Consider the following 26,320-nt stretch of genomic DNA (forward strand, 5'->3'; position numbering starts at 1 on the left):
TGTGATGGTAAAACAGCTGGCTTAACACGCCCTCTAGAGTTTAGCCTAAAGACTGCTCTTGTCCATGCTACTAGGATAGCTGGTCTATCAGGTTGACTTACAACCAATCATCAATAAGGGTCGTTTGGACTGATACATAGTGATCACTAGAATAGTGAGCACTGCATATCAAGCCAACTTCTCACAAGCAGCACCCTGGGACGCTGAGTCCAGACTTGAAATGCAGCCAGTCTCCAGCGGGGTGTGGGTAAGTGCTTTATTTATTTTATTTTAAGAGTTTTATATAGTGCTGGCTAGACCCGGAGGTATCAGAGCGCTTTACATAAGGTTCCACATGGTTGCCAAATTACATCAGTCACAAATTACAAAAACCATAACATTAAAAACATTTAAAGAACATAAAGGGTAAGTAAAATGGACTGAAAAAAGGGAAAGGGGGTACGGTATGGATACGACGGAGAGATGAAGGGAAAGTCTGCCCCAGGTCCGGCTGGGTATTGTGTGTGTAGGGCCCCTCCTAGCAGCAGGAACACCAGCAGCACTCTGGGAGCAGGAGCGGTTCCTGCCACTCATAATTTGGCCTCCTTTTATGTGTTCATATAATTTTACTTTTATTTTATTTTTTAAACTCTCTCCACCTACACATTAGGGTCTGGGGATTGATCAAAGCCGCAACCCCGTCTCCTAATGAGCCGTGAGTTTGCCTGCTCAAGCCAATCTTGGCACTACTCATACTGTATAATAGCAAGGGAACAGGGTATGGATTGACTGGCAGCTGTGGTTGCTAGGCCTACTCTAGGCCTCTCTAGTGAAGACCGCATGGCACCTGAGGGTGGGAGACTTTGACCAATCACTGTAGTGACTTATTGTGAAATGCTGTCGCTGGGCAGGGCTGCTCAGCCTGTGTCTCGCCCACCTATTAGTGCACATAAGGTTGCAAGAGAGAGACCATACAGAGCAGACCACCCACACCTTTTGACCTCTGACCTGACTGCTTGAGCCTTGTGTGACTGATCATTGAATAAAGCACAGATTATCTACTCGTCTCAGGTGAGCTGGGTAGGTGCGGTGCCTGATATGAATGTACCGTGACTGCTCAACATCTTGTGATTCTGTGCAAATCTCCCAGTGCCTCCCAAAAATGAATGTCCTGTGTAATGTAACGGGTGCTCTTATAAAGCAATCCCATACCTTTGGATCTACTTTGCGCTGTATAAAATTACAAATAACATTTTTTACATGAAAACACACACAGCTCAAATACACCCTTATGGCCGTTTTCAACATCTATCAGCAGTCTGTCCTTTCTCAGCTGTGTGAGCGTTCATCATAGAATTAGAATTTTTCTCACAACACTTTGACTTTCCGACAGAGCAGGTTGGCGTTCCATGTGGCAGTTTGTTCTTCAGCTTCATAAGTTTTAGCTGTGTCCTTGAATAGCTTCCTCCAATTGTGCAGAGGAGAGCCTCAACTGTCACAAACTAATGTGGAAAACGCTTGGTGACTGAGAGCAACGGTAAAATAATACTTCTCGTTCACTTCAACACATTCAGGCCTGCTAACTCAGCATCCCCAACCAAAGGAGGACTGCGCCGATGGTGACTGTAGAATGCATGCATTGTTCCTCTCTGTGATGTCTGTTTTCAGCAATGGAACATTTTCACAGTGTGAAACAAAATGCTATAAAGGCACAACAGTCTATATTAATCTACTAGCACAAACAACGCACAGAAGATTCATTAGTCTCAGGTGAGCTGGGTGGGTGCGGTGCCTGATATATGAATGTACTGTGACTTTGCTCAACATCCTGTATGTCTGAGCCACCTTCACCACCCCCTCAAGTGCGGCATTCCTTCAACAAACCTTCAGTTCTACCTGCTGACATACCGCTGATAAGATACTCACTGTTGACGAGACCATTGTCGTCGACAAATAAATCCACAGTGGAGCCGACAGCAACTGCCACTGGCTCTGTATCCACGCTGTCTCTACCCTCAGCTGGTTCCTCAATTACATCCTCATCGATGACCCATCTGCCTAAACTGTCGACACTTAAGGTGACTACGGCCTCGTCATCAAAGACCATATCTCCATTGACGATGGCACTTCTGCGGACTATAAGAAAATGGCTCTATATATATATACTGGATCATAGTAAGGTACAGTGTGTATAGAGTCCCCAGTCTCCAGAGGTATGGCAGAGGTTAAAGTTAGATACAACCTTACTCTCCAAAGTGGTAGCTTGGTTGAGCAGTAAGGCAGTACCAGAGAACAGTGTAAAGCATTTGTTGTACACACTCAGTCAGCAAATGGTCTCACACACTCAAGAACTGAACTCTAGGCCAACTGTTTTATATCAAAATATATAATTGTTTTATTTTTGAACCAACGGGTATCAAAATATACTTTTCTCAACATGAGTGACTTTAGGTATTTACTTTGCAAAAAGGCAATAGACTTTGCAAGTACAATTGCTACAGGGGTTGCAATAGGCAACACAATTTCAACACAATTTAACATTGAGCTCAATGGGTTTTGCTAGATAAAGGCAGTTGATTACTTTATGGATTACTTTTCTAACCCCAGGACTGGAACCTAGATTCAGTCCAGGGACATGCACTGTAAACGGTTAAGCAAAAGCGTTTTTGTTACAGTAGTGATTTTTAAAGAATATAAATGTATTTTCAAAGTGAAAACCAAGCAATGTTATCCTATGGGAGGAAATTCAAGTCACAGGTAAAGTATGTTCTTGTTACTTTTGTAATCCAGGACTGGACTCCTAAATTCAGCACTGGGATCTCTACCTAACACAGGTAAGTAATTACGTTTTAGTAGTTGGTACGATTTTTAAGGAGTATTTGTAGTTTGCAAAAATCGACACTTGAAAGAAATTTAAAAGAAAAACAGTCAATGGTTTCCTATGGAAGAAAATTCAGGTTACTGGTAATTACAGTTATGGTTACTTTTGCGGTTCAGTACTGGGCTAAAAGGTACAGTACTAGCTTCTCCCCTGATCACAGGTGAGTAATTTGGAATTCGTTATTCGGCTGTTTTTAGATTAATATTTTAAAGTTTCAAAAGTCCACACTTGTAAGAAATTTCAAGGGAAAACCAGTCCGTGTTAACCTATGGAAGGAAAGTGAGTTATCGGCTTTTAGGTAAGTACTCGACTGGTAGAGTTACTGTTCTGGGCATAGACTCAGGGGCTCCCAGGGTCGGAAAGGTACAGTTGTTACACCCTCAGCTGCACAGGAGCATACATATACATAAAACCTGAAACTAAAAGGCATAGTTAGATAAAGTTAGATATACATGGAACACCTCACCATAATCTTTGGCATCTTTTCATCTGAAGAAGGATCCGTCTCTCTTTTCCTCTCTGGTTGGGTCAGGACTCTCTGTTCCACAAACACGTCTGCACCGTGATGTATCATCAGACCGCCAAAACCACCAGACCAGCATCTCACTCTCACTCTCGGACCCCCTTTCTCTAATATAGAATGCAGCTCTCCATCGAAGTTTCTAGCAAACTCCGCCTACAGTTCTCACTGGATTCCTGTACCACCTCGTACCAAGAGAGCACAACAAGCAGCTGGCCAAGTGTTTTGCTATGACTCCGGCATCGAGTGAGCACATTCCTCCGATTAGAACCGGTCCTCTCTGGTTCACTGCTGGTGAACAACACATGGAAACTAAAACATAGCCTCTCACCTAAAGAGGCTCAGAAGATGGCTGTAGTTTAGAATATGGAGTTGCTCAAGCATAGGCCTCTACTCCTGCAAAGAGTCAAAATTAGTATGCAAGAAGGCATAAGATCATGCCAAAGCCAATAGGCAAGCCCTGCCATTAAGCAAGATAAAGTCAGAAACAGAAAGAGACATAATCAAACCCTTCTTTGTAGCTTCAGGTCTACACATGACTATGTCTATGTGATGATATGAATTTGCAAAGCAGGATAACATGAAAGCATGTCAAAGGCAATAGTCAGCACAGCCATAAAAGAAGGTAAAGTCAGACACAGACCTAAATATCTCTATATTAGACTAAAATATGCTGAGATGGTGGTGGGCAACTGTCATAACCGACCCAATCATTGAAAATACCTCGGTCACTACATTCCACCCATGACCATTGTCCAACACCATCGAAGCTTCAAACAATATGCAGACCATTACTGAAATAATAAGAAACACAACTGACAGAATGAACAAAAGCAGTTCTAAGGCAAAACATATTCAAAAGACTACTAATAGATACACCACCCAAGATAAAATAAAGCATCAGGTAACCACCCAATGAGCTAATCCCACAGTCCTTTTTCAAGGGTCTATTGAACTGCAGATGACAATCATGCAAAGCAGTGATATGAGACTAGATGGATTTAGAATGATCAGAAAAACCAAAACAACATTTCAATAGCAGGAAATCAATAACAATCCCATGCTGCAAAATAGCTTGTCTAGCACCACGCATATCAAGCAGGCAATCAGATAAAGCTATCAAGGTGTGGTTAACAGGCTTAACCATAAGACAAGCCAGTCTACTAATAGCCCTAACATTATACATTGTCAGTCCAGGAAACCTTACAACTGAAGCAGCTAAACTAATAGATTCAGACTTGGAAAATAGAATGATATTAGACCACGTCAAAGCCAATAGGCTAAAGTAATAATTCACCTAACTCAAATAACATTATGCACTTAATCCCTCAGTATCCACCATGGAGCACATGTGTGCACCATCACCAACAACACTGCACCTCGACATCCCATACCTTCTATTCTTTGGCAAGATTATTCTACTGAAAAACAGCAAGAGTATAGAACAGAAGAGAAATAGGCATATGCAAGACCATCCTACATTAAGGCTAAGGTAACATAGTACACTAAAGTCAGTACACAATGGTGGCGATTGAGGGTCATCACAGGGCATCAGACCACTAAAGTGGCTCATTCACTACAAAGTAGAGTAGGGTAGAAGTTGCTCTTCCAGCGGCACTCGGACGGCTGGGTGCAGGGTGCTTTTGAACTGTCGGGCGCTCAATGTAATCCAATGGGAAAAGTAAAAAGTGAACAAAGGCTGCAGACTCGGGGACGGAGATTCTTCAGGTGCAACCACCACTTCGAGAGGTAAGTTGAGATCTTGGAGAAGAGGTAGGTACCCCAAAGGAAGGTACAGGGGGACATGGGGTGCCGGCTGCAGGGGTGTCTTTTGGCGTTGGGAAATCTTACCCTCAGCTGGTCGTGGTTGGAGGGGTCCCTGGTTCTGAGGCTGCAGGCGTCATCTGGGTAGTCGAGGAGGGTCTTTGGGCACTGGACTCTGGGTCACAGTCACCGGGAGGACGTCCTCGTGGTCTTGGATCACTCAGGCACAGGCCGGACTCGCGGTTGCAGAGTGGGCTGGATTCACGGTTCCTGGCTGGCACCAGGGGTATTGCTGTTGAGCAGAACCTTTTGGAAGGTTCAAGGCAGGCAGGTCCTCCGGAGTTTTCGAGGTTGCTGTCTACAGGAGACGCCAGAGCTTTACAGGAGCAGGTTCAAGGATCAACAGGCCTGTAGGGTTCTGGGGCCAAGTCAGTGGGCGTCATCCTTTTTTTAGCAGCTGCACGGCATGTCTTCTTGTTTCTTGTTCTTCTTGTTGCAATCGGGATCTGAGGAAGGAAGGTTCAGGTTGACCCTAAATACTAAATTTAGGGGCGTTACAGGTAGGGCAAGGGCAGGGACCAAGGGTCCCTGTCCTGGGGTGGGTACAGCCCCTAGCCTGCTCCTCTCCTGTGGGAGGGGGCAGGAGCCTAGCTGTGATTGGGCAGGGCTGCCCAGCTTCAAGATGGCCGGAGTTGTGCTTCACCTCGCCTCCCCCACCTGAGGATTGGGGTTGGCAAAGGCTGACACACCCCCTTTTCCTCACTTAGATTTTCCAGCCGTTCTTTCCTGCCAGAGTGGGGGTCAGAACCAGTGGGGGCCAGTTGCTGAATACAACAAGTGGCCTGGAGAAGCTCACAAACGCGGTATGCCTTTGAAGCTTCCCCTGCCCATCCTGGGGGAGGAGGCTTGGCCCCTCGTCCCAGGATGTGCATTGTTTCAATCCCCCGAGAGCGGCAGGCTCTCGACCCAGGGGTCCAGAAACATGTCTGGTGGTGGCAGCCTCAGTAGCCACACAGTCAGGACACTGGGACTTGGTTAGGTTTCAGGGGGCATCTCTAAGATGCCCTCTGTTGTGCATTTTACAGTACACCCCACACTGGCATCAGTGCGGGTTTAATGTGCTGAGAAGTTTGATATCAAACTGCTCAGTCTTCAGTGAAGCCATCATGGTGCTGTGGAGTTCGTAATGACAACCTCCCAGCACCATATACTCTTAATGGCAGCACTGCACTTACAGAGCACAGGAATGGCCCTGGGTACTGTAGGGTCACAGGGCTCATGCACCTGTGCCCACACCACTGGCATAGGGCACCCAGCTAGAGGGGTGACTGATGGATGCCAGGGCAGTGGGCTTGTGGGCATGGCACGGATGTGTGCCATGTCGACTCTCTGTTTAGTTATGTACTTAGACAGTCAACCTGCCAAAGCAGTGTGTGGGTGTCAGGGTACAGGCCCCCTAAGGGTGGCACAAAAAGTGCTGCAGCCCTTAGGGGTCTTCTCTTGTCACCATGCCCTGGGTTCCTAGGGTACCATTTACTAGAGGCTGACAGGTGGCTTATACATCTTCCTCACAACAATTTAACTTCCAGTACTCCCTACATTAACCACCACCAGCGGCTTACAATCGACCTGCACCAAGAGGTAGACCGGGCGTTTAGGCAAGTACACAGCCCGTCACCAATGACTACCTACAGGCTCCGGCTATTCATTCTTTATCATCAATCAAGTTAGGGGACAACTTTCTGCTTATCTCCATCGCTGGCAGGATACAACTAAAGACCAATGGGTGCTGAACCTTATCTAATTGGCCATACTCTGGACTTTTTAAAAAACCCCTTCACCTCAACCCTTTGTTCAAAAGCATCTACATCTTCTCAAGTTAGAGGTCATTACAATGCTCAAGCAAGGATCAATAAAACCAGGTCCTGCATTACAACGAGGGAGGCGATTCAGTTCCATTCTATTCCAGTTTCTTTTTGGTCTGCAAAAGTTCAAACAATGGCGACCATTTTTAGATCTGACAACTCTTAACACCTATCTCCAGAAGCAGTCTTTTCTCCTTGTGACTTTACAGGACTTTCTGATGCTCTTAAATCAAGGGGATTATATTGCAATCCTTGACTTTCAGAATGCATATTTTCACATACCCATCCCACAAAGTTCCTACGATTTACAATAGCTAGTACCCATTACCAGTTCAGAGTCCTTCCTTTTGGCCTACAATCTGTCCCCCGGATATTTGCAAAGCGCTTGGCACTGGTAACAGCTTTCCTAGGAAAACAAAGACACCAAGTTTTCCTGTATTTGGATAATTGGTTAGCAAAGGCGCCATCCATTTGCCCAGCACATACATCAACGGCGGCCTGTAGAACACTGATAGCGCTACACCACGTTAATAATCTGACTGGTCTGGGAAGACACTTATTTAAAGAATACAAAATGACACGTAGGATCCCCTGGGTAGGGAATTCTGTCAAAACCAGTAGAGGAGACTGTGTGATCTTGAATTTTGCCTCACCGCAGATTGTGAAATTGATTTTGGAGAGGGCTGGATCTAGGCTCTGTTCAGAGGATGGTATTGGTGTTGCACCCTTATGTTTTTTTTTTATAGAGACTCCACTGTAATGATGAACGAAAGGGTAGAACGCAGGCAATTTCCACAGGCCCGAGGTCCTCGTGACTTCTTTGTATCTACCCATAACAGATTCGATGTACTTTCTAACCTGGAAGAGATCGACTGACTAGTGTCCCCAGGAACACCAAATAATGCAGTTCGGTTGAATGGGGTGAAGGAACCATTGGCAGCATGTATCTCCTCTATTGAGACGGTGGGTCTTAATGAAACCACTGAGGGTACCAAAATATTAATCTGGAATATCGCAGGCCTAAGAAACAAATTAGATGATGCACTATGGAGAAATTCTCTATGTGGGGCAGATATCATTGGGTTGCAAGAAACATGGGACACTGAGAATTCGCTATGCTTAGACGGTTATACATCCCACTTCTCCCCAGCTATTGCCTCCAGTATGGGGAGGGCGAAGGGCGGGTTAGTGACTCTGATTTCTGCATCTATTACAGGCACTCACATTAAATTGGATACAGGTTTACCATACTGTCTGGCAGTACAAATTGCTTCCACTTATGTGGGCACTTATTGATTATTAATTTCTATAACTCATTTGATAGAGTTACTGCCACAGAACACCTTGTCAGCCTGAATTGTTTCCTTGATACATATAGAGAAGATAACATAGACCCTTACTCGGTAATTGTTTTAGGAGATTTTAATGTGCACGGCTGCCCTGAGAACTGTCAGGTTATGGATAGTCTAGGCCCACCAGACCAGGGGGACACCCACTTTGAGCATTCCCCGCAAGGAGAAATTTTGGAATCACTGATGGCTGAAAATGGATTAATATATACTCGTAAATCGTAAGGGGCTGCACCTACTTTTAAAGGCAATGGGACACCATCAACTATTGATTATATTTTCATCAGCTCCCGGTTGGGTGCTAAGGTATGCCATTATACTGCATTTTGGTTCACATTCAGCGACCATAATCCAGTGGTTTTGACCATGGTGGATGTGGTCAAGAAAAACGCCCCATTTAATAGGAAGTTAGATAAATTAGACATCCGGCCCACAGACCAGGCTTGCAGAATTAGGTGGTGCCGAGTAGTTCCCGAGGATTTTAAAACCAACCTATTAATTAAAGTTGGAGATTAAATGTCCACTTGCTTGAATGAACATGCAGGGGGTAAGGAGGTCTTAGAAGCTTATACCAAAATCTGTACACAGGTTGCTAGTGATCTTAAACATCCGGGTAGGGCGCAAGACATAGCCGGGGAGGGATGGTTTGATCATAACTGTTCGTTAGCTCACCGGAAATTGCTGGTGGCTTTGAAGCAAAATCCGGCAGATAAATCGATCATATCATCCCTAAGGAAAGCCTATAAAGTGGCCCTGGAGAACAGAAGACGAGAAATCAGAGGAGATGCATGGGATGAGCTCACATCTATTGATGTTCTTAAAAATAGCTCTAAATTTTGGGCAGTAGTAAATAAACCTTTTTTCCAAGATTCCAGGAACAAGTTTGGTGTGCCCATTTTAAATCTGTATATGAAGAAGCAGACCCCGGCGGGGCGGCTAAATCCTTTTCCATGCATGACTCTTATACTTTATCAATTACTGAGTCCGAGGTGGCAGAGGCCATCCGCCAGATGACATGTAACAAGGCTGCCGGACCAGATGGCGTCCCAGCCGATCTTTTGAAATCGGATGTCAAGATATGGTCAAAAGTTCTGTGTAATGTTTTTAATAAGACGTGCAAATCAGGTTTGCCGGATTCCTGGTCTGAATCGGTAATAGTACCTATTTTTAAAAAGGGTAATAGAGGGGATCCTAGTTGCTACCGACCCATTTACCTCATCGATTCTGCTGTAAAGGTGCTAGGTCAGGAGGTATTAAGCAAGCTCACAGGGTGTTTGGAAGAAACGAACACCCTTTTTTGGCTTGCAATTCGGTTTTAGGAAAGGTCGGAGCACAATAGATCAAGGTCTCAACCTACAATTATTAATTGGAAAGTACACAATTGCAAAAGAGGGCTCCCTATACTTAGCATTTATGGACCTTTCCTCTGCCTTTGACCGTGTGAATAGGTCCAAATTATGGGTAATGCTCCTTCACTTGGGCGTGGATAAAAATATTGTGTACTTCCTTGCTGACCTACACAGGGACTTATCTACTACAGTGAGATACGGTCGAAGGGGCAACTGTACAGGGAAGATATCCATTATTAATGGTGTGAGGCAGGGGTGCATTTTGGCCCCCCTGCTCTTTACACTGTACATCAATGATCTTGGTTCAGTTTTGTCCGAGGCCTGTAAAGATATATCCAGGGTAGGCAAACGATTAATCCCGGCATTGTTATAGGCGGATGATGCCGAGCTTTTAGCACTTACAGCGGTAGGGTTGCAAAGTCTTTTAACTTCGTTTTCTATTTTTATGAAATCTATTGATCTTAGCGTCAACTTTTCTAAATCACACGTTATGATGGTTGGCGCCAAAGTGAAAGGGGTAAAAACTTTGCATTGTGATGGAAACGTGCTGTCTAGGGTATCCACTTTTCCATATCTAGGCGTTATTTTTGATGATAAGGGTACTTGGTCTCCCCAATTAATAGCTAAACGAAATGTACTGGTTAGATCCATTTTAGCTGTTTTGGGCTTTGCCCGCAAATTGGGAGTTAAACCATTTCAAGCACTACTAAAGATATATGATGCTAAATGTGTTTCTGTAGCAATGTACGGGGCAGACCTTTAAGAATATGAAGGCCATTCAAGTGGTGGAGGATAAGTTCCTGAAAACTATTTTATCTGTTCCTCAATCCACATCTGGTTTCATAGTTCATCATGAGTGTGGAGTTGGTTTTTTGGAAGATCGCATAGCCATCGCTCCACTTATAAAATGGATCTCTATCTGGTTAAACCCTGAGCTAGTATTAAATCAGGAAATCCTCAGAGACTGCCTAGCACTTGATTTTGGCTACCATAATCCCCTGGCTGAGTTATGTCCATAAGTTAGCTGTTAAATTGAGTCGACCAGAACTGTTTAACTCGTCCGATAAGTTGCTGAAAGGGGATATCAGGTGGGTCAAGGACACTTTCAATTTAACGACCTGCTTAGCCAGAGAGGATAGAGAGTTGGTCAAACGGACGGTTAGGGCTCATCAGTTGATAAAAACATCACGGGCTACTGAACCTTACCTGAACATTGTAAATAATTCCAACCACCGCTTTTTATTAACTAGATTCAGGTTGAATCTATTCCATCTCCTCCTCGCTGGGTCATCGGGGTGGAAAAGAGATGAAGATCTGGGGATTTGCTCTTGTGATGGTTTCTCCACTAGAGACACAATGCACTTTATCTTCTTTTGTGAGCATTTTCTTCCAATTCGCAAGCGTTTTATTATCCCTCTTTTAAAAGACAAAGGTTTTATCCAAGTCAAACCAGCCCTCCATTACTTGCAGCTACTTTCTAATGTATGGGAGATTTTTTATATTGCTAATTTCCTTACTGTGGCTGTAAGATTACAGAAGAAAATTAAATGGGACTAGTCAAAGTGTTACATTTGATGAAATGAATTGTGGCTGAGGATATTTTTTTAAATGTTTATCTGGTTTTATATAATGTTTGTGTAAATGAACTGAATAGGTACTGTGTATATATATTTAGTTTTGCACTTCTGTATTGTATTTTTATTGTCTTTTGATAACAATTGTGGTTTTGACTTAAAATGCTTAGTATACTTTTATGGTTTTGCTTTAAAACGAATAAAGTGCTTTTGACTGACTGACACTGATAGTGACCTGGGCCTTATCCTGAATACAAAAAAGTAAATCTTGCATCCTTCAAAAACTATCACGTTCCTAGGAGCAACGCTCAACAAAGCATATCCTTCAGTGGGGAGACAAAACTAACGACCTAAGCAGAACTGATGCGAAAAAAAGTTCAGTTCCTCTTTACAAATCCCTATTGGGGATGATGTAATCGTGCATCCCCCTAGTTCTATTCTGCTGCCTAAGGATGAGTCCCCTTCAGGAGGAACTAAACAATCAGTGGCCGCAGGCAACGGGATCTTTTGAGGATCTACTCATCATCACGCCTTCCTGGAAGGATGGGGAGAGTACTTTCAGGAGCTGCAAGTCAGTGACAGGCGGCAAGAGCCTCATTTCCTTCATATCAATTTGTTGGAGCTCAAGACAGTCATCTTGCTTTGTAGGTTTTCCTTCCAAGAATAAGGAACTCTGCAATTCTCCTCCGGACAGACAATATGACCACAATGCACTACATCTACAAGCAAGCCGGCACAAGATTATATCTCCTCTCTCACAAAGCGCAGTGCATCTAGGAGTGGTCTATTTTCAACGTTTTTTTTTGTGTAGAGTTTTATATAGCGCGAACTTGACCCGAACCGAATCCGGTATCGGAGCGCTTTACATAGCACCAGTTACGTTTCACATGAGGACACACCAACTTTCATTTTTAGGCACGGGGAGATTAAGTGATTTGCCCAGAATCACAGGAGGTTTTTTGGCGTAGTTACCGAGACTGGAACCCAGATTCCGAGGTTGAGCGCCTTAGCTGTTAGGCCAGCTCCTCTCCCCAGCTCCTCTCTGTGTCCCTACGAGCGGAACATGTCCCTGGAAAGCAAAACACAATAGCCGACCTACTCAGAAGACTAAGTTCATCTTGTCACGAATGGGAACTGGATCAGGAAACTCAACAGCATCTTTCTCCAGTGGAGCAAGCCAAGTTTCGACCTTTTAACGACCCCCCCAGAACAAGAAATGCCAGTTCTTCGCAAGTTGGTGTCACCATCCGGGATCATGGGGTATCCATTTTCGATGGCATGGGCTGGTATCTTTGCCTACGCCTTGCCTCCCATTCCTCTCCTCTCAAGAGTCCTCATTAAGATGAAGGCCAAACCAAACAGGATGATCCTCAAAGCCTACTCCACGCCAGCACTGGTGTACGAAGCTTCTCTCGGAGAAAGATCACATCCAGTTGAAACAGCTACCATCTCTTTTGACAATGCATCTCTTTTGACAATGCCCTGGGGCCAAGTGTTGCATCCGGATCCCAAATCCCTCCATTTATCAGCCTGGATCCTGAGCACATTCAGTTTTCCCATCTGAACTGGTCTTCGGACTGCAGGGAAATACTATCCAGAGCCTGAGCAGAAAGTATTAACAAAACATATCGTCTCACTTGGAAAAGTTTTTGCATTTGATGCCAGCAAGCTAATGTGCATCCACTCTCTACTTTGCCTCAACAGATTCTCCTTTATCTCTTGCACTTAGCAAGATCAGGATTGACTCATTCATCCATCAAGGTCCACTAGGCAGCTATCTCCCGCTTTAGGAGATCATCTACCTTGCCTTCCTTATTTTGCCCTAGAATTGTTAAACAATTCCTCAAAGGGTTTACGGTTTTTCCACCAGTGAGACCTCTTCCACTGCTCTGGCAGCTCAATATTGTCCTCTAACAGCTTATGAAGCACCCATTCAAACACATTCACAGAGCTGATCAGAAATCATTTTTTGGAAAGTTACTCTCCTAGTAGCTTTAACGTCTGCCAGGTGAGTTAGCGAAATTCAGGCCCTCACCATTCAGGAACCTAACCTGCAAATTTGGGACAATAGAGTGGCTCTTCGTACTTAACCTAAGTTCATTCCTAAAGTCCTTTAAGACTTTAATTTAAATAAGCCTTTCATCCTCAGAACATTTTTGACAGCTCCTACAACACCAGATGAGAACCCTTCATTTAGACATCAAGAGATGTTTAAAATTCTGTTTACAAAGGACTAAAGATTTTAACAAGTCTAATCAATGCTTTGTCGCTTACAGCGTGCCACAGAATGGTTTTCCTCCGTCTAAGCAAAGCATTGCTTGATGGATATTCAGTGCCATTCGCTACTGCCATCAAGCAGCAGGTAAACCACTACAGACGTCCGTTCACCCTTACTTTACCAGAACTGTTTCTGTCTCAACTGCGCCATTTGCTGATGTGTCACTCAGGGCATCGCCGTGCAGCTACCTGATAAAATACACACACTTTTAGCAGGCATTACTGCTTGGACTCCGCTGTCTGCAGCGACACAGCAGTGGATCAAGAGGTGCTGCGACAGCTTTTCCAGTAACTGTGAGCCTTCCTTTTTTTCCCACCATCCTTTACTAGTTATACACATTTTTTTTTTTGCACTGTATTTTTGTTTATGTGTATATATATATATATATATATATATACAAGTTTTGTGGCCCAGGCAGGGACTGCCGAGCGCTCTCTTGCAGTGCGTTTTCGAGTGCAGCAGAGCCTCGCTGCTATTAATAAAGTCCGTTTTCTGCCAAGGCAGAATTTCTCGCGCACTCCCAGCTCAATAAAGAATGACCAGTAATCCGGAAAAGTTTCTGTTATTTATTCTCTTCATAACAGCTCATAACCAGCTACTATAATAATACTGCTCGACGCATTTCGCGGCCCACGCCGCTTTCTCACGAGGCTGTATTTTACAAATGTTTGTTTTTCATGCATGTTTAAATAAAATGTGAAGAAAAAAACTTTTTTTTTACAACAGGAAATCACCTGATCGTCGTGACTTCCTCTTTCACACCGCTGAGCATTGTGGTATATGTAGTGCGCAGATCGATCTTACTGCTTTTAAGTCAGTCTTGTGCCTAGTTTGTATTCACATTCAGTGTGTGATATGCAGCTGTATTACGCCATGAAATTCATGGGAGTGTATCCTCCACCCATCTTTATTATATCTCCTGCTTATCCCATCCAGTGCAGTACGTTGTACAATGTGGTCAAGGTAGCTGAAGCTTTAAAGAGAGAGTCTTACAAAAAATTAGGTGATGACGGTCAATCAGTTCATGAATAAAAAACAAGGGTCCCGAGCGATCACTCTCTCTGGTTCCAGAGAGTGTGATCGCTGAGCCTGCTCCAGGCGAGGTCACCCCCACCCACCGCTGCTCCTGCCCGCTGATTGCCGGTGCGCTGCCTGCTGCCTTCTGTGTGCCTCGCCTCTGACTGCGATTGCCTTCTGTGTTCTTCCCCCCCTCCTGCTGCCTCGGTTTTTTGCCGTCTGTATTCCCCTCCGTTTTGCCTTCTGTTCTCCCCTTTTGCCTGTTGTATTTTGCCTCCTGGACCCCCCTTCCCCTTTTGCCTTCTGTACCCCTATTTTCCCCCCTTCTGCTGTCCTCCCCATACCTGTTAGCTGTCCTTCTCCAGCCGCCGGACGACCCAGCCGCCGCTGAGCCGCCCTCGGCCCTCCTTCCGGCCACTGACCTCCAGGCGACTCCGCCCCCCCCTGCCCACTGGCCGCCCCGCTCCCGCCACCCAGCTGACCCGCCCTCCCGGCTCCTTACTTATGACGCCCCCTGAGCGACCGCGCAGCGGACGCGCGCAGCGGGAGCACCGATTGAGCGCCAAAGGTGCGCCAAAGGTAAGCCGGTCTGCGCCCATCCGCTCCTGGACCGCGCCCAGCGCCAGACCCCCTGGCCCTCGCAGACGCCAGTCCACCCGCCTGACCTACGACGCAGCCACCCTTAACGCACTCAACCCCGGCCGGATCCCCGGTTGCTACCGAGCCACACCGAGACGAACCCACGGACCCTTCAGCTGCCACTCCTGCAAGTTCACCTGCATCCGGACCTGCACGGCACCAGCACCCACCAAACCGAGCACCAGCAGCAACCACCTGAAGTGCATCCTGCTCAACACTCGCTCCGTCCACAGACACGCCGTCCAACTCTGGAACCTGATCGACACTACATCCCCAGACGTCGCCTTACTCGGGGAAACCTGGATGAACGCCTCCTCAGCGCCCGACATCGCCATCGCCATCCCGGACGGATACAAGATCACCCGGAGGGACCGCGTCAACCAGACCGGAGGAGGCATCGCCATCGTCCACAAGAACACCATCCGCATCACGACCAACACCGACGACACCCTCACAGCCGCCGAGCACCTACACTTCCAGATCCACACCGACCCCAAGACCACCCTCAGAGGCACCCTCATCTACAGACCCCCGGGACCGCGCACACAATTCAGCGAAGACATCGCCGACTTCATCAGCCCGCACGCCCTCCCCTCCGCTGACTACATCCTCCTCGGGGACCTCAACTTTCACCTGGAGAACAACAACGACCGCAACACCACCACCCTGCTGGACAACCTCGCCACCATCGGTCTCAAGCAGCTGGTGACCTCCCCCACCCACTACGCCGGACACACACTCGACCCCATCTTCTCATCCAGCAAGCACATCGCCTTCAGCCACGCCACCGGACTCCACTGGACGGACCACAGCTGCGTCCACTTCAGCTTCAATAAGAACACGATCCACCACCACCAGCAACAGGTCGCACGCAGAAACTGGAACAAGATCACTGCCGACCAGCTCGCCGCAGCCCTGAGCCAAGACCCCCCCGCCAGCTCCGCGAACTCCAGCCAGGCCGCCAACAACCTCACGAAGTGGATCAGCAACTGCGCAGACGTCCTCGCCCCACTGAGGACCCCGCCCAGCAGACCCGGCAGTAAGAAAGCACCTTGGTTCACCGACGAACTCAAGAGCTCCAAGAAGAACTGCCGTGCCCTCGAGCGAGCCTGGCGCAGAGACCCTACACCAGACAACATGACCACCCTCAAGCTCGCAACCCGAAAACACCACCAACTGATCCATACCACCAAGAAAAGCGCATTCAAGGACCGACTGGACAACAACGCACACAACAGCAAGGAACTCTTCAACATCGTCAAAGAGCTCTCCAATCCCAACGCCGGAAACAACGACATCACCCCATCACAAGACCTCTGCAACTCCCTCGCCTCCTACTTCCACAACAAGATCGCAGACATACACAACAGCTTCAGCACACAACCGACGCACCCTATGACCGCACCAACGACCCCCACCACCACCACCACCCTCCGCGCCTGGACCCCGATCACCACTGAAGACACCATCCGCACGATGAACTCCATCCACTCCGGATCCCCAACCGACCCCTGCCCTCACCACATCTTCAACAAGGCCGACGCTGTCATCGCACCCCACCTGCGAGACATTATCAACACCTCCTTCACCACCGCTACCTTCCCAGAGAGCTGGAAGCACGCCGAACTCAGCGCTCTACTGAAGAAACCATCAGCGGACCCCACCGAACTCAAAAACTACCGCCCCATCTCGCTCCTCCCGTTCCCGGCCAAAGTCATCGAGAAGACCGTCAACAAGCAGCTTGCCGCCTTTCTCGAGACAAATGGATCCCTCGACCCCTCGCAGTCCGGCTTCCGGGCCAACCACAGCACCGAGACCGCCCTCATCGCAGCCACCGATGACATCCGAGCCCTGCTCGACAGCGGAGAAACTGCGGCCCTCATCCTCCTGGACCTCTCCGCAGCATTCAACACTGTCTGCCACCACACCCTAGTGCAGCGCCTCTGCAACGTCGGAATCCAAGAGAAGGCACTAGATTGGATCATCACCTTCCTCGCCGGAAGGACACAGAGAGTCCGCCTCCCCCCGTTCAGATCAGAAGCCACTGAAGTCATCTGCGGCGTTCCTCAAGGCTCCTCGCTCAGCCCCACCCTCTTCAACGTCTACATGAGCCCCCTCGCGGCCATCGCACGCCAACACAACCTCAACATCATCTCTTACGCCGACGACACCCAGCTGATCCTCTCCCTCACCAGCGACCCCGCCACCGCCAGAGCCAACCTACGCAAAGGGATGACAGACGTAGCCGCTTGGATGATGAACAGCCGCCTGAAACTGAACTCAGACAAGATGGAAGTCCTCATCCTAGGCCCGTCACCCTCCGCCTGGGACGACTCATGGTGGCCCACCGCCCTGGGCAGCGCACCCAAACCCACAGACCACGCACGCAACCTGGGCTTCATCCTGGACTCCTCCCTCTCCATGACCAGACAAGTCAACGCCGTCTCCTCGTCATGCTTCAACATCCTGCGCATGCTACGTAAGATCTTCAGGTGGATCCCCACCGAGACCAGGAAGACGGTCACCCAGGCCCTCGTCACCAGCCGACTGGACTACGGCAACTCCCTCTACGCCGGAACCACCGCCAAACTCCAGAAGAGACTCCAGCGGATCCAGAACGCCTCAGCAAGACTCATCCTCGACATCCCCCGACACAGCCACATTTCCGGACACCTAAGAGACCTGCACTGGCTTCCGGTCAACAAGAGAATCACCTTCCGTCTCCTCACCCACGCACACAAAGCTCTCCACAACCAAGGCCCAAGATACCTCAACAGCCGCCTCAACTTCTACACTCCCACACGCCAGCTTCGATCGACCAACCACGCCCTTGCCGCCGTCCCCCGCATCCGAAGAGCCACCACAGGAGGAAGGTCCTTCTCCTACCTGGCCGCCAAGACCTGGAACACCCTCCCGACCCACCTCCGCCTGACCCAGGACCACCTCGCCTTCAGGAAGCAGCTCAAGACCTGGCTGTTCGAGCAGTAGCAGACCCCCCCTCCCCAAGCGCCTTGAGACCCTCCGGGTGAGTAGTGCGCTATACAAATGCTTGATTGATTGATTGATTGATCGCTCGGGACCCTCGTTTTTTGGAGCTACAGACCATTCAACTCATCAGATTTATTTCATTGGACAACAGGAGAATTGGACCCCTGTGTTGCAACGTAAATACTCCTAGAGCCCTGTGTGAGCCCTACGATGAAGTGAACGGTCCCCGTCTCTCCTCATGCCAAGTACCCCTTTTTTGTCCTGATGAAGACCCCGCTGTGAGGCCATCACTCACCTTCCTCGTCACTGGGGTCGTAACGTAGACCGTCGTACTTCCTCTTACATGCTCATAGGACTAAAATGTTATAAATTACAGGATACATATGAGCAATGTCTATTCATGAACTGATTGACCGTCATTTGGCTGTAAAGGTCTACTTGTAAATAGTGTGTATTGTATTATATGTCACAAACACCTTTACCCTGTCCCCCACCTGCCAACTCACTTTCAGTACTCTAGTACCTCTCCCTCTTCTCACATTCATGAGCACCATCAAAAAGTACTTGATAACCAATTAACTAATGCTTTGAATACTAATTGCATCCAATGTTACAAGTATTAGGAAATTAAATATTTCCCTTTTCAAAACGCTTGCTCAAATGTGTGGTGATCTTTCTCTTGTATTCTCTACCTAATTTTTTGTAAGACTCTCTCTTTAAAGCTTCAGCTACCTCGACCACATTGTACAACGTACTGCTTTATTGACCCAGGCCGGGTAGTTTTTATCTGGGCTATACCCCGTAAAAACTCAATATATATCCCCTCCAGTGGGTCTTTATATAAAGGCTTATTGCCACACCAGTAGCTGTATTTTCTGTCATTGTTTGAGCTGTCTCAAATATTGAATCGTGTCTCCCGCATGTTCCTTCCAGTGGGTCTTGGTGTTTCATACTTTCACCACAGAAAAATTAAGGCTGTATGTGTATGTAACATGGCTGGATACAGTATATGTTAATTTTGTTCTATGAATTTAATTTCACTTTCTAAATATGTGCATCTGGCTATTATGTTTCCTAGCGGTGTGATTTAAGTGAGGTGATAATGTGTGTGTGACATGCAAAAAAGGGGGGGGGGATGTTTAAAATTCATAATACATTTTAGAGGGAAAGAAATACATTAAAGTCCAAAAGACACATGTGGGATATTCCTGGAGGCGAATGTGGACTAGAGGTGGTAATGTAGTTCCTCATCCTAGTTCAGACCATGAGGGGTTGAAGTTCTGAAGTTTAGGATGTGCTTAGATTCCTTCTGTCGTAAGGTCTTTTCACGGTCCCCACCGCGTGGATGACATCCTACTGTTTCAGTTGCATAGAATTTCAGTTCCTTCCAATTGCTGTTGTGTACTTTTTCCATGTGTCTTGAAACAGCATTGCTTCGATCACAGTTCACTGTCGCCCTTACATGCTCGAGAATTCGTTTTTTAAGTTCGCACTTCGTGCTGCCCACGTATTTCAATGCGCATGGGCATTCTATTATGTAGACAGCTAATTGGCTCTTGCAGTTTATGAGTTGTTGTATCCTCCATGTTAGTTTATTTGCCATCTGAATTTCTTTTTTATTTGTGGCAATGGTGCAAACTTTGCATCCTGAGCATTTGAAAAATCCTTTCGGTTTTAGCCATGAGTCTGGTTTCTTAGGCAACTGAAAATGGCTATGGACCAATTTGTCCCGCAGATTTTTAGCTCTTTTGTAGGTCACCTGTGGATGATAACCTACAATTTTGGCTGCAGTGCTGTCCATCTGTAGGATGTGCCAGTTCTTTCTCAGAATGTGCATAACTTGTTTGTTACTTGTCGAGAAAGTTGTTATTAATCTTATTTTGGTTTCTTCCTCCGTTCTCAGGGTCTTTTCTCTTATTAGGTCAGTTCTATTTTTGGGTTCTGTTCTTTTTAGCGCTGTGTCGATTATGCCTTGGTTGTACATTCTTTTTTTGAATCTTGCTGCAGCTTTTTGTCGATGTTTTATCCATTCGTCATTACTTGAACACATCCTTTTGATTCGGAGGAATTCCCCTTAGGGGATGTTTTTAATCAGACTCGCCTGATGGAAGCTCTGTGCATGCAGCACCAAATTTGTTGCTGTAACCTTGCGGTGTAATGTCGTTTGTACCTCGTTGCTTTCAATATATATCAACAATCCTCTTCAAGAAACAAGTTTGGTTTGAACTGGCAGGGAGGATGGAAGACTCACAAGGCAGATATGTTATTGTAAGGGGAGGCTGGGCAGAGACTCAATCACAATTGCGAGTTGTTATGGCCCTAACACAGATAGCCCACATTTTTCACTGATCTGTGGGGCAAAATATTGACAGTTGGTTTCACTCACATAATATGGGGGTTGAGATTTTAATATCGCCCTGCAACCACACCAGGACAGATCTAATACAGCAGCACATCACTACACCAATGTACAGGAGGCATTGAAGGGCATAATTGAGGAGGGTGGACTGATTGATAGTTGAGGCACCCACACCCACAAGTGCGGGAAGGCACACACTTCACGTCGCACAGAGGGACGTGGGCGAGGATAGATTACTGTCTACTATCGAGAAGATTGGGGCCTGATATACGCAATGTACTGCACCTGGCCAGAAAGTTTTCGGATCATTGTCCGGTAAAGGTATCGCTTGTTCCACCAGGATATGACAGTCCCAGGCCGGGTTGGAGGTTGCAACCCACAGCTTTGTTGGATATAGTTTTCCAAGCGGAATTGGGTGAAGAAATCCAGCACTTTTTTGCTAGGAATAAGGGATCGGTCGATAGTGTGGGATTAATATGGGAGGCGTTTAAAGTTACAATAAGGGGATTCTGCATCTCAAAGAGTTGTGAAGTATTAACGGACATACGACACACATTACAAACCCTAGAACGAGACCTACGGGCATTGGAGAGACAAATGAGCAGCCGAGGGAAGGGACAGGTGCACAGCGACTTCCGACAGAAATTATCGGAATATAAAGAAGCAGCACAGAGAAAGTCGAATTTAGGGGACGCTACTGGGTAGCTCGCAAATATGAGGAGGGGGAGAGACCGGGCAAGGCACTAGCAGAAATGACACAACGCCCACGCTTCCATACTAATATATTAGAGATACAGGGACCCAGGGAAATACTACAACGAGATTCATTAGGCATATTGGATACATTTGTCGGGCACTACGGCAAATTATACACTTCCCAGAGGCATGACTCACTTGACTTGGACGAATTCATGCGGGAGATAGCGCTCAGATGGCTCAGTGATACGCAACGACAATTCCTTTGGCTCTCGTTTGAGTTAGATGAAATAAGGGAAGCAATCATGCAGCTGAAGAATGGAAAGGCGCCTGGGTCAGATGGCCTACCGGCCGAATTCCAACAAAGTTACATTGATATTATGGCACCAGTATTAAAAGAGGTGTATGAAGAATTCTTAGAGGTGGGTATACTTCCTCCCTCGATGAGAAAGGCCAGTGACATCCCTACTGAAGCCGGTTAAACCCCCTGAATCTTGTGACTCATATCGGCCACTGTCACTAATGAATTGTGACACGAAGATCTTAGCAAAAGTATTGGCTAATCGACTGTCCCTACTAATGGAAAAATACATACTGCCAGATCAATCAGTATTTGTTCCGGGTAGGGCCAGTTCGCATAACCTCAGAACCTTGTTCTCCCTGATCCAGACAGTAGCGCCTGAATTCCCACTTGCTGCGGTGCTCCTAGATGCCACAAAGGCGTTTGACTCCGTGGAATGGGATTATCTATTTGGGGTTTTACAGAGGATGGGGTTCCCGCTTTTATACACATCATGGCTCAAATTACTGTATCATCAGCCCACGGCTAGGATATTGATTAATGGTCATTTATCCCAGCAGCTTACAATATCCAGGGGCACCCGTCAGGGGTGTCCACTTTCCCCACTTCTAATCGCTATAGCTGTTGAGCCATTGGCCTCCAGACTACGTCAAGTGCATCAGGACAAAGCCTTCCGTTGTAGTTTACGTCAAATATTAATATCACTCTATACAGACGACATAACGTTCTATGTCGGGGATCCCCAAACCAACATAAATCCCCTGTTGTGAGAGTTTATAAGATTTGGTAGACTATCTGGAGTTAACATCAACTGGGGGAAATCCCAAGTTTTTCCTCTCACGCCAGCAGTATCTCCTTTTCCACTGGACTTCCCGCTAGAGTGGTGTCAAATGGACTTACGTATCTCGGGGTACAGATTACCAGAGATAGGGAAGAGACCATTAGAGCGAATTACGGCACAGCCATCACACAATTAGCTACCAATGTCACACAAAGGATAACGCTACCCCTCTCATTGGTGGGACGGGCAGCTCTCATAAAAATTATACTACCGCAATTCCTTTACCTTAATGTTCCCTATCATCCTGGACGATATTTTTCCAACATGTTACGTTCCAAACTCAGATTATTCTGGGGGGGAAACAACCGAGAATAAAATGGTCAATTCTGACCAGGCCATATGAACAGGGGGGCTTTGATGTTCCTGATTTTGAGGTATACTTTCTGTGTGCACAGGCACATTATGCCTACTACTGGATACACCCCCCTCGCTATATGCCACAAGTGGCGGTGGAAGACTGGCTTGCGGACCCAGTACCGCTGAATGGAATGATACATGGCCCCGCGCGCACACGTACAACACCACCCACTACCGTCACCGGTACGGTGGATGCATGTGTAGGAAGGTGGATACCTGACTATGGTTACCCCAGATTTTTTGCCTAGTGTTTAGCTGGTTTTCGACTTAGTTGGCCTGTGATCCTGCTAATCAGGGCCCCAGGCTACCTGCTCTCACTGTAAAATGGACTCTATGTACTTTAGGTACATACCTAATTGGATATTGGGTCACCTTATGAGCCCCTGTATAGTGTACCATAGGTACCCAGGGCATAGGTGCATCCAAGGCCACCAGGGGCTGCAGCATGAATTATGCCACCCCTGACTGACCATCCAAACGGACACAACTGGCTGATCACTCGGCTGGGGTAAGGTCGTGTAATCACCCCTTGCTTAGATATAGTATTCCTATATCTACCCTTATATCTAGACACATATACACCTATAAGTCACTCCTATGGCAGGCCTTAACAATCCTGGAGGCAGAGTGCTTGGTTTTATGTGAGATGAGGCTCTAGCGTGAGCTGAGCCTGTCTGCAGCTTTCGGAACCATGTCCTTATAGCTGTTCTAGGATATAGCCATACCATATACTCTTAAGTGCATTATGAACCCCGCGGTCATATGCTAACTTTAGTTTGGCTTTATCAAAACATGTCCTGTAAGGTGTCATACGCTTTGGAATACTACCCCCTCGCCAGTTCTAGAGGGAGAAGACATGTTACTTCCATTAATCCCAGTTAAAGTTAACCAGAGCCTCAGCATCACAAAATGGATGCTGCTGCCACAGACACAAGTCTGACCTCCGAGTGCTGCGTGGGGCCCTTTTGCATTTTCCTGCTCGACGCGTCTGTCCGGTCACTTGCCCGTTGGCTAGTGGCCTCTGTGACAACGAAATCCGAAATCCACACCGCTGGTCTGGTTGCTCCAGACTGGCCCCTGCTTCTCTGCGTAGGAGAAGCCCCTCAGTCCTTGCTGGCCTGAGTAAGAAGCCATCTTCGATTCCTGCGTGGGTTGCATTTGCCAAGGCCTGTTGACTCCGAATCGAGCACCGACACCGCCAACAGCGAGAGCCTTTGTTGGACAGTCCGTATCCAGCTCCTGGTTGTCGTCGACACCTCCTGGTCCACATGGCTGCAGAGACAAGCTTCATGACATCACCTGATTGCTTCCCAACATCGCCTGGTTCCTTCCTGGTCACTTCCTGGTCACTGGCTAGTGACCCAGACTCTGTCCCCTCTGCTTTCAGGTACTCTTCATCCTCGACCCGCCCTTGGATCCAACCGGACTCTTCTCTCCTGGTCGCCTGCAGCATCTTTTCTCCAAGGCTCCATAGAACTCCGCGACGAAACCCAACACACTTTGGGACCTATGCACCCACTTACTGTGGGTGAGGTAACGCGAGTACTGTGGTGCTCCTGTGCAGAGTAACTCTCCTAGTTTCAAGTGGTTAGCTTCTAGTCCAGTCGGAGGACTCCTAAATCTCTAACTTTCTAACTTTACGCACTCATTGACTTCTATGTGTGCACGCGTGTGCATTTAGACTCTGCACCCGCATCCCGTGGGCCTCCTGCTTCCTAACTGCTGTTAGTCCAGTGTAGCCTCAGCGATTCCCAAGGCCCTAGGCCTTTCCATTGTTCGTGACGTGGTTCTTATACCACTATTTTAGTATATGGTTTAGCGGGCCACCAGGGCCTATCCATATTTGTGCAACTTATTGTATGTTATATTAAGTTACTTGTTATGCGCTTGTGCTTCTGTTCTCATAAAGAGATCAGAGGATTGTTTTAAAAATAAATACATATATATTTTGAATATATAACCTGTGTGGTGTCCTTTCATTTGGTATTAAAGGGATTGCATATGGTAAAACAGCTGGCTTCACATGCCCTCTTGAGTTTACCCTAAGACTGCTTTTGTCCATGCTACCACTAGGATAGCTGGTCTATAAGGTTGACTTTACAACCATCACCATAAGTGTTGTTTGGACTGGTGCAAGGTGCTCACTAAAATAGTGAACATCATATACCAGGCCAACTTCTCACAGTCACCACCTTGGTTCTGTACCTTCTGCTTCACCCTGGTTCTGACCCATTTGTCTGCCTTCTTTCCCAATTATTGGGGAGAGGTCAGATCAGAGTCCACCAGGTGCTGATGCAACAGGTGATTTTGACAGTTATTAAGGATCTGCTCCCTCATGATCATATTATACAATCCTGTATAGTCACACACTTTACTGCCCAGTAACCAGCCCTCCAGAGCCTTAGTAGCACAATCTACAAAGTCAACCCAGTCCTGAGTCTGTGTCTTCTGGGTATCTCTGAACTGTATTCTTTACTGCTCAGTGGTTAAGCCAAACCCATCTATTAGAGCACTCTTCAGTACTTTGTAATAATGAGCATCCTCTTCTCGGACAGTGAGGAGCTTGTCTCTACCTTTGTCTGCAAAGGAGAGCCACACGAGTGCTGCCCACTGCTCCTGGGGTACCTTCTGTACTTTGCAGGCCCTCTCCAGTGCAGTAATCCATTTGTGGATGTCTGATAGGGAGGGACAATCTTGTTAAGGTTTCTATGGTCATAAGACCTATCCCTACCACTAGGGATATTGAAGAACCGGGTTATTCAAGACCCAGCGGCGTCAGGGGACACGGCCAAAGTCTCCGAGTTCACCTGTCTTCTAAACACAGAGACACGGAATCTTCTTGGTGACGTCAAAGATCGAATTTATTGGCTGCAACCAGAAACAGAGGTCCACGAAGTACAGAGGCTGTATATTCGTAGGAGACTGCTCAATTTTTACAAAGCAAGCCATCCTTTTTATGCCAAAAATCACATTCCAGACAAATACCTTACATTTGCAAACTGTCCAATCACATGTATCCAAATCAGAGGTATCGCATGACGGTAAAACCCACTTTTCAGTTGCCCAGCCCATGATCGATCATTGGTCAAACCCAGCATTCTTCATCAGACAGGTCGATCGAAACCCACCATAAAACCGGTCACCTCCCCATCGTAAACAGCCAGAGGAGTAAGAAGCAGAGACAGGTGTGAGTAAGATAAGACATAGTTGTGTGCAATAAAAGGTGTATGATCTCCTGTGCCTTGATTCTCAATCTCGATCAGCTACTGGGAATGGAACTGGTCTAACAAGTTTGGCTTCAGGCAAGAGGATCGCCCGCTCAGGTCATTCAGAAGTCAGCTAAAGTGTACGTGTGCCAAAGACTCGTTTGGCCGAAGTCATCGGCCTATGTGAGGGCAACCATAGAATGGCTGCCATATACAAAATGGAATCCAAGGTTCCGAACGAATCCCCAAATACGTGGTGAATCCATCTGTGCAATGTGACGAAAACACTCATGCTTGCCGTACTAACTGGTTACGGTTCGCTAATACCAAATTCGTAGAGAAACCATGACCTTTATG

Source organism: Lissotriton helveticus, chromosome 12, assembly GCF_964261635.1.
Source record: "Lissotriton helveticus chromosome 12, aLisHel1.1, whole genome shotgun sequence".
In the NCBI taxonomy this organism is placed as follows: domain Eukaryota; kingdom Metazoa; phylum Chordata; class Amphibia; order Caudata; family Salamandridae; genus Lissotriton; species Lissotriton helveticus.